The following is a 13,558-nucleotide window of genomic DNA, read 5'->3' as shown; positions in this document are numbered from 1 at the left end:
AAGCGAATGATTATGGTTATGAGTCTAGTGCATTGAATGTTCTTAGGGAAGTTAAGGACATGATGAAGCATTATACTGAAATGATATTTGAACAATATATATAAATAGCCATAGACATAGGCTTCTTAAAGAAGCAATAAAACTTAACATGAAGTTGACAGCCTGAAGAGAGTGGTCCATTGAGGTTTAGCTGTAAGTGTTGTGGTGGTCAACATTTCCCTTGAAATTGTCCCAATGTTAAATGTTACACATGTGAGAAGTCCTCGATCACTTAGCCAACACCTATTGGATCAAGATTAGTTCCTTTTAGCAAAAAGGAAGTAGATAGCAAGGTCCTATTAATCATTGAGGACAAGGAAACAATCTTCAACAAGATGAGGGATTGAAGTAGATTTTGCAAAGAGAAAAGGCTGTAGTGGAAGATCTGCCTAGTGGCAATGGCATAAGTTTGATCAAAGCATTGCGTGTTAATGGCACTGATGCTTCTAATTTACGAGTAATTACGAGAGGTTAGAAGGTCAAAGAGGGAGATAGAGATAATGTAAAACTTGTTGAGGAAACCCCTAAATAGGAGGATAAGGGAAAGAAAATTCTTAACTCTAATATGCAAGGTGGTTCTTTGAAGGCTATTGATGGCAAAGAAAACCTGAATAAGGAGTCAACAAAGAAGAAAGCGAGGCCAAGAAAGAGGCACCTAATCTTGTGAAGTGACCAAGAGAGTAGATGGTTTGGCGGGAGAATAGAACTATTGCTAACTTTCAAAAATTTGATTAACCAAGTTCTCTTTGTGAGGTCAAGCCCAATTTTAACCTCTTGCAGCTAATTAAACTATCCCTAGGAGTGTATAAGGAGTTTAAAAAGATCCTTCGCATTGGATATATTCTTGACCCTTGGGTACAACCCATATATTGGTGATGATTGGTTTGAGAATGTCCAAAAACATTGCTGAAGGGTGACAGCTCATGTTGATGGTATATTGGTGGACCATGCCATTGTGGATACAAGATTCTCCATCAAAATTATGAGGTTGAAATTGATGGAGAGGCTAGGATTAGAGATAAAAAAAGATACCTCCACAATTCTAAGGATGACTGATGATAGTTTGAGACAATCAAAAGATTGTCTAAAAAACCATTGCATTTCAAGGGTGCTAAACCCGAGGATATGGATGCTGATGTTTAGATGGAAGTTGATGAGCTATGCAAGTCTATCGTTATCTCGTCACTCTCAGAAGAGGTCCATCATAATGTTGTTGAAAATATGAATTAGAGTGCATGAGACTTATGGGAGAAGATTCAAGAGCTTTATGCATAGCAGAATCCTGCGTCACAGATGTATTGGATGAAGCAGTTAATGGACCTTTGTATGAAGGAGGGGACATCCCTGTCATCTCATTTTAGTTAGTTTCATGCTATCATGAAGAATATGTTGTCACAGGGTATTGAGTTCAAAGACAACTTGCACTCGTTGTTTCTACTTAGTACCTTGCCTGAATCATGGGATGTCTTCCGTACTGCCATATGCACAAACAAGCTTGATGGGCTGAAAATCAAAGAGGTTGATAGTGCTTTATTGATTGAGGAAGTCAATAGGAAAAATAATGATGCTTCCCGCTCTTCACATGCATTGACCGTTAGAGGTGGCAGACATGGCAGGCATGATAATGATCATAAGGGCAAGGACTCTCAGAAGTCCAGGTCAAAGTCATGTGGCCACAGTAAGTCCCGTGGACGGAAGTATGATCTTACCTGTCATTATTGTGGGAAAGCAGGACATATTAGGCTGCACTACCATAAGATGCGTGATGATAAGTGCAAGGAAAAGGGAAAAGAGAAAGTGCAGAAAAAGTCTTCTGAGCGCAGTATTGTACCTACAAAGTCCAGATTGAAGATAGAAGAGGTTAATGTCATGCACGCCACTGATTTAGATGAGGATCACATACTTACAGCTTCTTCATGCGATGCCTTACAGGCTTCTGAGACACATTCTATACATGCACAGTGCTGGATTTTGGATTCGGATGCATCATTTCATGTGACACCCTGTAGAGATTAGTTTCATACCTATCGTACCATCTCTGGTTCTGTGCGTCTTGGTGATGACAGGTCTCTTGATATTATGGGCATTGGAGATGTTAGGCTATAGTTTCCTTCTGGCAATTCTTTTGTTTTGCATGATGTATGCCATATACCTGCGTTGACTCGCAGCCTTATGTTAGATGGACATCTTGATGATGCATGGTATTTTGTGTCTTTTGGAGACTCTCCATGGACGATTACTCGTGGCAGGCTTGTGCTTGCAAGAGGTGCCAAGTCTGATAGCCTCTATCCCTTACTTGTATATGGAGCTACCTTGAATCATGTATTGTCTGTGGGTTCTATCCCCCATGTATCCCTTTGGCATGCTTGTTTGGGGCATATGTCCCTCAAAGGAATGAAAATGCTCCGTGCTTTGCAGTATCTTACGCCTTTTGACTCTTTGCATTTTGATTCTTGAGATCATTGTTTGTATGGCATGCAAACTAGGAATACGCATAAAAATTCTGTTAAGAAACGCATGGGTGAGCCCTTGGCTCTTGTGCACTTAGATGTATGTGGGCCCATGCTGCCCTGTTAGTCACTAGGTAGGGCAAAGTATTTTGTTACTTTCATAGATGATTACTCACGTAAGGTTTGGGCTTATCCCATAAAGGGAAAATTCGATGTCTTAGACACATTTCAACGTTGGTTTGCATTAGCAGAGAACCAGTCTGGGAATAGACTGAAATGCCTAAGGTCAGATAATGGAGGTGAGTATATATCATGTGCTTTTGAGCAGTTTTGTGATGAGCGGGGTATTAAGAGTCAGTTGACCACCCCTGACATCCCTTTCCAGAATGGTATGGCCGAATGCATGAATAGGACCATTCAGGAAAGGGTCCATAGCGTGCTTAGCCAAGCTAGCTTACCGTAACACTTTTGGGCTGAGGCAGTTACTATTGCAGTGCATCTCATTAATAGGTCACCTAGTAGTGGCATTGACTTTCAGGTTGCAGAGGAGGCATGGGTAGGCAAGCCCCCCTCTTATGATCATTCGCGTGTCTTTGGATGTGAGGCATTCTGCCATGTGCCCAAGGACAAATGCAATAAGCTGGATCCTAAAAGTGTCAAATGCATTTTCATTGGCTATGGAGATACAAGAGAGATGGCTCACTATCTATGGGATCCACAGGCGTGGAAAGTGATCTATAGCCATGATGTCATCTTTCATGAGGACAAAATGCATATGCATCCTGAGAAAGTGGTTGAGATATGCAGAGTTATCTTTCAGGAGGAGCCATTGCTCCCATACAGCCCGCTCCACGACCAGCTAGACAACATGCATCATCACCTGATGCTCATGGCCCAGATGTTAGACATGCTGATGTTAGATAGGATGTTGGTCAGGTAGCAGAACCTGGGTTGAGGCATTCTACTAGAGATAGATGACCTCCTGACCATTTTGTGCCCTCTATGGATTATGTACTGGTTACAGATGCAGGAGAGCCTCTCACTTATGATGAGGCTATGCACAGGGGTGATTGTCACTCTTGGGAGAGGGCTATGCAGCCTGAGCTTGACTCATTGCATAAGAATCAGACTTGGGATTTGGTTTCCTTGCCTCAGGGTAAGAAGGCTTTGCTATGCAAGTGGGTGTACAAGCTGAAAAGTACCCCTGGATATCCCAAGCCGACATATACAAGGCTCGATTGGTTACTAAGGGCTTTAAGTAGGACCATGGTGTTGACTTTGATGAAGTCTTTTATCCTGTAGTCAAGATGACCACCCTACTCTTAGTCTTGGCTTTGGTTGCACAGCTTGACTTGGATTGTACCAGATAGATGTCAAGATGGCTTTTTTACATGGGGACTTGCATGATGAGATTTATATGGAGCAGCCTAAGGGCTTTGTAGACCCTGGCAGGGAACACCTAGTGTGCAAGGTAAAGAAGAGTCTATATGGCTTAAAGTAGGCACCTAGGGAATGGTACCATACGTTTGATGCATTCATGCAGTCACAGGGCTATATCTGTAGTGCTATGGATCTATGCTTGTACACGAAGAAATCGCATGACAGTTCTTTACTGATTTTGGTACTCTATGTGGATGACATGCTTTTAGCAGGGATAGCTCCTGAGGAGCTAGATGCTCTTAAGGCTTAGCTTAATAAGAGCTTTGAGATGAAAGATCTGGGACATGCCTCTCATATACTTGGTATGCATATTACCCACGACAGATCTCAAGGACTACTCTATCTGCCAAAGAGGGAGTACATTCATAAAGTCCTTGAGCACTTCTGTATGTAGGATGTTAAGCCTATTAGCTGTCCATTACCTCTCATGTGAAGGTTTCACAGGCCGATTTTCTGTAGACAAATGAGCAGAGGGTCGAGATGGCCAAGATTCCCTATGCATTAGTCATGGGAAATCTTATGTATGCCATGATAGCCACCCGTCCAGATATTGCTTTTGAAATTGGGATTGTGGCACGTTATATGGCTACACCTGGTAAGAAACATTAGGATGTCGTGAAGGGTATCATGAGGTACCTGAAGGGCACAACATATATGTGTATTTGCTATGGCAACCAGGATACATGAGTTGTGGGGTACACTAACTTTGATTATACAGGACATGCAGATAGTAGGAAGTCCACTTCTGGCTATGTGTTCACTTATGTTGGAGGGGCTATCTCTTGGATGTCCAAGGTGCAAAAGTGTACGACTCTTTCTACTACAGAGGTCAAGTATATTGCAGCCACAGAGGCTTGCAAGGAGGCTATCTGGTTAGGCCGTTTGATTGTAGACCTTGGTATGACAGATGCTATGCCTACACTACATTTGGATTCTATGAGTGCCATTTAGTTGGCCAAGAATCCGGTCTTCCATGCAAAGACGAAACATATTTAGGTGAGGTACCACTTCATTCACGAGGTCATTGAGGACAAGTCTGTTGACATTGTCAAGATTTCAATTGAGCAGAATCGTGTAGACTTGCTCATGAAGAGTCTCACTACAGAGCGCTTTGCCTTCCTCAGGAGATTGCGTTGGATAAGATGACATCTTTTTCCTCATCCTGTTGTACATGTGTACATGTTGTACTGTCTTTTCTTTTCTTTTCTCTCTCACTGGGGCAGAATTACCTTTAGGTGGGAGGTTGTTGGGGATAAAGGCGCCTCCGCCTAGCCGCCCGTGTATTACTACACTTTACTACACTAACAGTACCCACCACTGCACACTGAGGTGAGACGGGCGCCCGTCACAGTCACTTATTCTTTATTCTTTTAGTGTCAGTTTTAATAAAGGAAGGCTTGGCCACACATTATGGTTGTTGGAGTTCCCACTTTGAGAGTCTCTCTCTCTCTCTCTCTCTCTCTCTCTCACGCTCTTGCTCTCCATCTGCCATAGCTCTCATTGCCAAGCTTCTTCCTCCTGGGTTCTACTTCCCTTTCACTCATATAGCCACTGACTAGATGTTTATTATATTTGGCTAGTTACACCTACTTACAACTAATTAGTAGGTCACTTTTCCTTATATTGTAACGTATCTGTTCTTTATGTACATTACATTGCAAGAGGAAGAAAAAAGAAAAAGTCAGCAAGAAAAAACGTTTTGGCCTCCATCCCTCTTATTCTATTTTTGAATGAGCTTTCTCTTGTGTGTATTATGTATGTTCAGTGTAGTAGCTCAAGCAAGTCCTCTCATCTCGCGATTCGTAACACACTACACTCCACCTTATTGTACTACACCTAGTATACTACATGTAGAGGACTACACCACCTTGCACATAGCCTAGCACATAGAATCACTATTGCATAATAACACCTACTGTGCACATGTATAGTCAATTTCAAATGTGATGCCACATCTTCATACAAGCTTATGTCCAAATAAAAGTATGGATATAAACTAAAGCTAGTCCAACAACATGTATTTTCTAAGATAGCCATAATGCTCTCTTGAATTCCAATATAGTTGAGTTAGATTATTTGTTTAAGAAGGCATCATCCTTCCTCATTGCTCTTACTTCTAATCATTTTGTAAAATAGTTAATCACTACTATGATATACCTCTTTTGTAGAAGACGATGAGATAAGTGGATCTACAAAGTTAATGCCGGGACACTTCTCAAATGGTAATAAAGCCATTATTGGAGTCAGTGTGTGCACTTTTGATTCTCTCGACTATCATGCCTCTAGCATATATTGCACCTCTTTACATATGCAAATGCATTCTAGAATATGGACGACCACCAATATCTAACTCTTTAGGCTTTTTGTGCAGTCAACCATCTAGCAAAGTGCCCTCCACAAGAGGAGTCATGACACTCTTCTAAGATAAATGGAACCTCATTAGGCATAACACAACAACCATAAACATCATCTACCCCTTATTACAATAAAGAAGGCCAAATAAATACCATAATGCACATGATTCTTATAAATTTTATCCCATGGGGGATAGGGACATCACCAAAATTCAAACCTCCAAATGGAAGGTCCAAGAATATGAGAATTGTAGCCCATTCCATAACCCTCCCCTTTCTAGTATAATTTGCTCCAATAGGTCGATGAACCAACATAAACTCATGAATGTTTGAAAAAGCAACATTTTTGTTCCCATCCAAGAAGTCCTTGCATATGCTCACATAGTCTCCATCCAATGCGATGAACTTGCCATCTACATTGATAGGCTTGTGAATAAGATCATGTTGTGAAATAAATATAAATCTTGTTGCCTGTCTTAAATTTTATTAATCCCCAATTTGAATGTCATGTATATGTTAGCTCAGAAAACAACAAAACACCGTACTCCACATGTAGAATTCCAAAGATTCAAGTTTGTAGAGTGAACTCAACATATCTTCATCTAAGATATCCTCATGTGAGACAACATCTTATTCTCTATAGCCATTGTCTTTTTTATGTGCATCTGCAAAATACTATTATAAAATCAAAACATCCAATATCATACCCATAATACACTCAAAATGACAAAGCACAAAAGAAGAATGAAATACCTATTATAAACATTTTCACTTTTCTATTCTTTACTATCTCTCCTCCACATCATTTTGTCTATCACACTTCATGCCCAAGTAAATCTCTTTCTCCCTTTCCAATGTAAAACGTTGGTCCATGTCTATCCACAAAGGGTAATGCTCTAGTTCCATCAAAAAATCTTGTGCATATAGGAGGGGTACGCATACAACTACCATCATTGCTTTCAAATGATAAGCCAAATCTTTGTCCTTATCGAAATCACAACAATGTGACTTTTCTCTTTTATTGATGGAAAAATCTAGTCATTATATAAAAATACAAAGAACAACAATCTATAATGCAAGACCATAATTTTTTAACACCAACACATGAAGTTCTTTGTAAACCAACACTTGAGAATAACACATGTACATGTTTGTAAAGTAGTCTTTGAGGAGCCAACTGCACTAAGTCCAAATTCTATAATGCTTTTAATTCATCTCCTTTCTCCCTTTCCTCTACATGAACTTCTAAGGAGAACAAGTCTTTTCTTTATTCCTCCCTTTCCTTTAAATGATCTTCTCCCTTTTAATTTATCTCCTTTCTCCCTTTCATATACAAGAACTTCTAAGGAGAGCAAGTAATTTAATCCTTCAAGCTTGAGCTCCTCAAAATAGTCTAATAGTATATAGTTGCATGGAATGATCACACCCCTAGGGACATCCACAAAGTCAAAAGAAAGATACTTCAAGCCTTCCAAAATATTTCCTCAAACAATATATCTCTTTTAAGCTATCTACAATAATAGAAGAAAACACATCCATAGTTTGCCAATTGTCCATCACAACACATAATTGTTAAGATTCTCAAAGCAAGTACATAACACACATGATTTCATATTGATGATCACCTAGAGGAAGGCAAAATGAGATTCTCCTAGCCTTTCTTGATTCAAGAAACAAAATCCAATATATATTTGTGGTCAAAACAAAGGGAAAGCATGTTTAGCTTTTCCAATGTGACATAGTTGTATGCTTCCACTTATTAAGATAATAGTTTTCTCACCACTTATCTTCAAGCTTGGGATTGATGATATCACCAATATATAATTAATGGTTTAAGAAAAGAGGAATCACCAAGTAGAGCTTATCTCAATTCACCAAGCAAAAAAATGGCATTCAATTGAAAATGCAAAAAAAAAAAGAAATCTTTACCTTTCATATTGTTTATTCATAATGTAAGGCCAACTCATTGACATGGGTCTCTTCCACCTTCTTCAACTCAAAATCGATCCATTTTCTTCATAAGAGTTTGAATTATTTGAAAAATTTCAAGAAAAAGAAAGAACATTCAAGAAACAAGACTATTGAGAGTAATAAAGACATGTGAATGTGTATTGCATACTTGCAGTGTGAACTAGTTTGACTAGGTAATGGCTTGTCAAAGGATACCATGGCTTGATACCTTTTGTGTTCTTCTTTTTGATTTGTGAAATCAACCTCCTATCTCTTTCTAAAAAGTCTCTCAAATAGTCTTTTGCCACTTGCCTCACGTATATTTACACAATTCACAATCTCATCCCTCAAGGTTGTGGTAATTGAAGCATGTGTTTTCAAACTACTCAACTAAACAAACTTAGTAAGGCATGAAAAAAGGAAGGCATTGGTAGAAGATTTCAATGCATAGATTAAAGTAAGAAAAACTCACTAATTTATCCTTTGAAAGCTTGATAGAAGGGAAATTTTCTCATTCTCATAGGATCAATCACTATGAGGACTGAATAATGTTTTTCTTTATTTCTTAACTATATGACTAGTTGATTGCCTATCCATACTTGTGCAATGATTTCCCTCCAAGATAGATAGAATTTGTAGTTCTTTTTTATTTTGCAACTCTTGTTCAAATTGCATGTTAAATTCTCACCAAATGGCAAACCCATTGTCCTACAATCTCATCTATGACTACTCTCTCCTCTCTAAAATGTCCATAGAGAGACTTGAAAAGCACCCTTCTAGGTACATTCACTATCCATATATATCTTTATCTCCTCTCTAGTATCATCCAATGGTGCAATCTTGGGTTGTACACCATAAGGTACAATTTATAAGCGCGTACGCTTCTACCTCAACACTACCTCCCAATCCATCATAACATTGATTCTCTACCTCTAGTCAAGTGTCCATTACGTCATGCATGTTGGTCTCAGCCACTCTATTCTTAACATCAAGTGTATCAACATGGGTATCATGAATATCCAAGGAGGTAGAAGTAATATTCCCTAAGCTACTTGCTTCTTTCCCTTGTCTTTTAGCTTGAGGTAAGGCCTTTAATGTTGGGCTTAAGCATACTCATAATTATAAACCCACAGATGAATTGAAGGGGAAAGTGGATATCTCATGATAATTTCAACAATGCATGGCATCCATATTAAGGCATACCTAGGATGCCATTAGTGCCTTTAGTTTTTTATCCCTAAATGAAAATGTATCTGAAAAGCACAAAGGGAAAACATTAAATACAACTCATTTGCCAATTGGTATACATTGCATAGGATTCTAGAACTACTAGTGAAGGACAATGCAACTTTGTTTCTCATTAAAGGAACCACATTGAATCTTGAGATAGAGACTCTCAAAATCTAGTACCATCACACAAGATCCAACATTGCCTATATTTTAAACTTGAGTTTCTACAAAGACTTAGCTGATTACAAAGACTTTCTACCCCAAAAGAGGGTATGGCACTGTACCCAAATTCGAGGCAAATAGATAGAGGGAGAAGAGAGAGAGAAGATGCACACTTCCCCCCTCTCTCTATGTGCCCCAAAGCAAGGCACCGTGTTGTGCCCTCTTTTGGGTAATGAGACACTGTTTGATGGCTTGCTCCTCTAGATATTTCAGTGCTGAGCAACTCTGAAGAGCTGAGCGGGGTGCTTTGATGAATGTGAATTCGAATGTGTCCCATGAACACGTTATTGTACAAACTTTGGTTGCTAAGGGCTCTTGCAACATGTCCAAGTCCAAGTGGACATAGCTCAGAGGCAGTGACATGAATGTGGCATCTAAGCGTCTAAGGCAAGCAATCACGTCATCCCCTATGTCTTCGGCTAGATCTACGGCCAGTGTTAAGAATGATTTCCACTCATAGAAAGGTCTAAGGCGTGTGGGTGGTTGAGGTTTGACAGAACTAGGTGATATAGGTTCACCTTCATTGGCCAAGTCTTCCTTGCAGAGAGCAACACAATTGACACATAGCTACCCCGAGGGCTTTTCTTGTGCCATTGCCTCTTCCTCCTTCCTTTCGAAGGTTATAGATGAGATTGTGCTCCTCTTGTAGGGCCTAATCATAGATCTAAATGACTATTATGAAGTGAATAAAAGACATATGGTGTTGTGGTGATGCCATCTTCACACTAAGTGTGGTAGGTCTCTCAATGTGTTGTGGTTGTTTGTGACTCACATGTTTCCCAACCCATCTATAGTTTTGTCACAATTCATCACTGCATCTATCCTGCCAAAACATGCATGTGGAGTAGCTCTCTATCAGCTTCTCTATGATGATTAACAAACTAGCCAAATGCGATTGGACATTGCTAGGCTAGGCCACTCCCTCTACTTTTTGTGTTGTCATGGGCTTGTATGCCGGCGGACTTGTCCAACTCAATTGCCATAACTTGTGGCAAAACTGGGAAACCTTGTGGCCATGTGAGAAATATTTCATTGCTTCTCTTAGTTAGACCAACTTTGGAAATGTTGAGAATAGCAAATGATGCTTGCCCATAAGTGGCTCTGTATAAGAGATATGACAAAGATGTATACTCTAGAAGCTCTAGGAAGAGATGCCTAAAATCCCATAAGCAGAGAGAAGAAAAGTGGTACTATCCAAAAAGCTATAAAGGCATGTACTTGACACTCATTTCTAATGGAATGGTACTATTGTTTTGAGTCACTCAAGATTGTGATTATGAGTCCAAGTTAATCTATCTTGGAACTTAATTCACTTGAGTTACAATTTCTCATTCTAATCATGTATTGTGTGTTGGATTTGCATCCACTATAGCTCATCTAATTCTAAGTCCATGATTCTCAACATGGTATCGGAGCCATGGCTGAGCTAGGTAGCGAGTGGTGCGATTTCTTCTTTGCAAGCTCTACAATCGGTCCCGCTATCGTTCCTCCAACACTGATTTTTTTTCTCATATTTGCAGGAGCTTTCTTCTTGTGATAAGCTGAGGTTTCCTGTATCACAGGCGCACATCGTTGTGGCATTCTTTGCCGTTTGGACAAGCAGAGTTTCCCTGCCATAGAGGCGCATTGTTGTGGCCTTCTTTGTTTTTGGAATCATCTTCCGATAGGCCACATGCTGTGAAATTGACTGTTGCTTGGGAGGCGGTTTCAGCCCAGATTGGAGAACTGCTATGGCATGCAACGTCCAAGCGTTACCGTAATGTAGAAGTGGTGCATCAGGGCCAAAATCGGCAGGCTCCTTGCTGTCCTTTCGAGCCTGTTGGATGCAGGCGACTGTTGATCCTATCCACATCGATTCCAGCCTTACTGCCACTTGCAAATCGATGGGTTTTGCCATCAAGCCCCAGCACTTCCACGAAATGCTGCTGCTGCTGCTCCCCATCTTCTCATCGTGCCTTGAAAAGCCCCGGTAGATAGGCCCAGGTTTCCTGTCAGAGGCACACATCACCGTGGCCTTTGGATTGCCTTCCGATAAGCTGAGAGTCTCTTGCCACAAGCACGCATTGCTGGTTGCTGCTTCACTTTGACAGAGATGAAGGAGATCGCTTGGTTCTTCGCTTTCTTGTTTTCAAATGTCTCCACCATATCTTGCAACTATTTTGATATCACTGCGCAAGGTGTATAGTTTGCATGCGAGAGCTGGAGGTTGAATGCGAAGATTGGCAATATTATCGGCTGGGCTATCATCCCCCTGAACTGTGTGGATTATGTGAGCAACTACATGCTTGGCGGAAATTACGCTGCAGATATGGATCTCATGGCTCAGGAGGCCATGTCATATGCAAAAGGTGTTGCATGCAATGATGATGGAAAATATGCCTGGTTTTTCGACATTGATGATATAGTCCTAAGTCACATATTGTATTACTTAATAAATCATTTCGGTGCTATTCCGTTCAACAGGTTTGCATGGGTGATACGGGAAACACAAGCAATGGCTCCTCCAATTCAATCCATCCTGGCTTTATATAACTAGTTAATAGATGATCAGTGGAGTGTATTCTTCTTAACATGCGGGGATGAGATACAGAGAAATGTCTCTAAAGAGAGTCTCCAGCGCTCGGGTTATTCAGGATGGTCAGGTCTAATCCTTAGGCAGAAAAGTAGATAGAACCCTTCCAGCCAAGGTATACAAATTAGCAAAGAGAGCTTGTCCAGTCAAAGCACTCATAAAAACATGAAGTAAAAAGACTATGTCAAGAAGAATAAAAGAGAAGTACCACACATTAACAAAAGGGACGAGGGCATAAGGAGTCAAAGAAGACCAAAGACACCAAGAAGATCTTGATCACCAAAGGTTCCCAAAGAAGCAAGACGAAGATAAAGAAATTTTCGTTGCTGACAAACAAAGTATATTTCATAATGGATCTCCCTTAGTGGATTATGTTTTTTCCATAGTGTATGTAAAAACCCTTACCAAAATGCAAAGTTTCAAGATTGACCTGACTAAGGCTGCCAAAGAGCTAGTCTCCTGGTCCATGTCCGCATGTAGGGGGGGCAAATGCCAACAGGAATAGGAACTCATCATTTGAGGGGGGATATTGAGAATAGCAAATAATGCTTGCCTATAAGTGGCTTTGTATGAGAGATATGACAAAGATATATGCTCTGGAAGCTCTACGAAGAGATATCTAAAATCCCATAAGCACAGAGGAGAAAAGTGGTACTATCCAAAAAGCTATAAAGGCATGTACTTGACACTCATTTTGAATGGAATGGCACTATCATTTTGAGTCACTCAAGATTGTGTTTATGAGTCCAAGCTAATCTATCTTGGAACCCAATTCTCTTGAGTTACAATTTCTCATTCTAATAATGTATCGTGTGCTTGATTTGCATTCACCATAGCTCATCTAGTTCTAGGTCCATGATTCTCAACAGGAAAGTCAACTTCTATCTATAATGTGTCTGACATTAGACACATATGAGGAAGACCTCTCTCTCTCTCACCCAAAATAGGGCGGGGCTCCATACCCTAATTTGAGAGAGAGAGAGAGAGAGAGAGAGAGAGAGAGAGAGAGAGAGAGAGTTGATGGCTTACAATGAATGCTTTCTTTACTAAACTCATGTATGCACTTGCATAGTCTCATTGCCTTTGAAGTATTATGAACGTGAAATATGACGACTATCACAATAGTCATGCCAACAATCATGGTTTTAAAAAAATAGACTGTGTAGGCATGATGTGAGAGATGCATCATTCTATTGGCCTTGGTTCTTACTCCATTGGAAATAAGGGAGTTCTTGCTCACATATTTCAACCTTCCAAATCCTAATTTCTAGCCCACATAAACATTTGGTGCCCTAATTTCT

At 40.1% G+C, this 13,558-nt stretch overlaps 1 pseudogene; it reads left to right on the top strand.

Moving 5' to 3' along the window:
* Window positions 1-10,976: 10,976 nt before the first annotated feature.
* On the top strand, window positions 10,977-12,426 carry LOC148010340 (acid phosphatase 1-like; annotated as a pseudogene).
* The last annotated feature ends 1,132 nt before the right edge of the window (window positions 12,427-13,558 follow it).

Source organism: Lygodium microphyllum, chromosome 29, assembly GCF_053477565.2.
Source record: "Lygodium microphyllum isolate KBCC chromosome 29, Lygodium_microphyllum_v1.1.10, whole genome shotgun sequence".
Lineage (NCBI taxonomy): Eukaryota > Viridiplantae > Streptophyta > Polypodiopsida > Schizaeales > Lygodiaceae > Lygodium > Lygodium microphyllum.
Note: the sequence above shows the minus strand (reverse complement) of the source record. Positions and strands in the feature narration are given on the sequence as shown.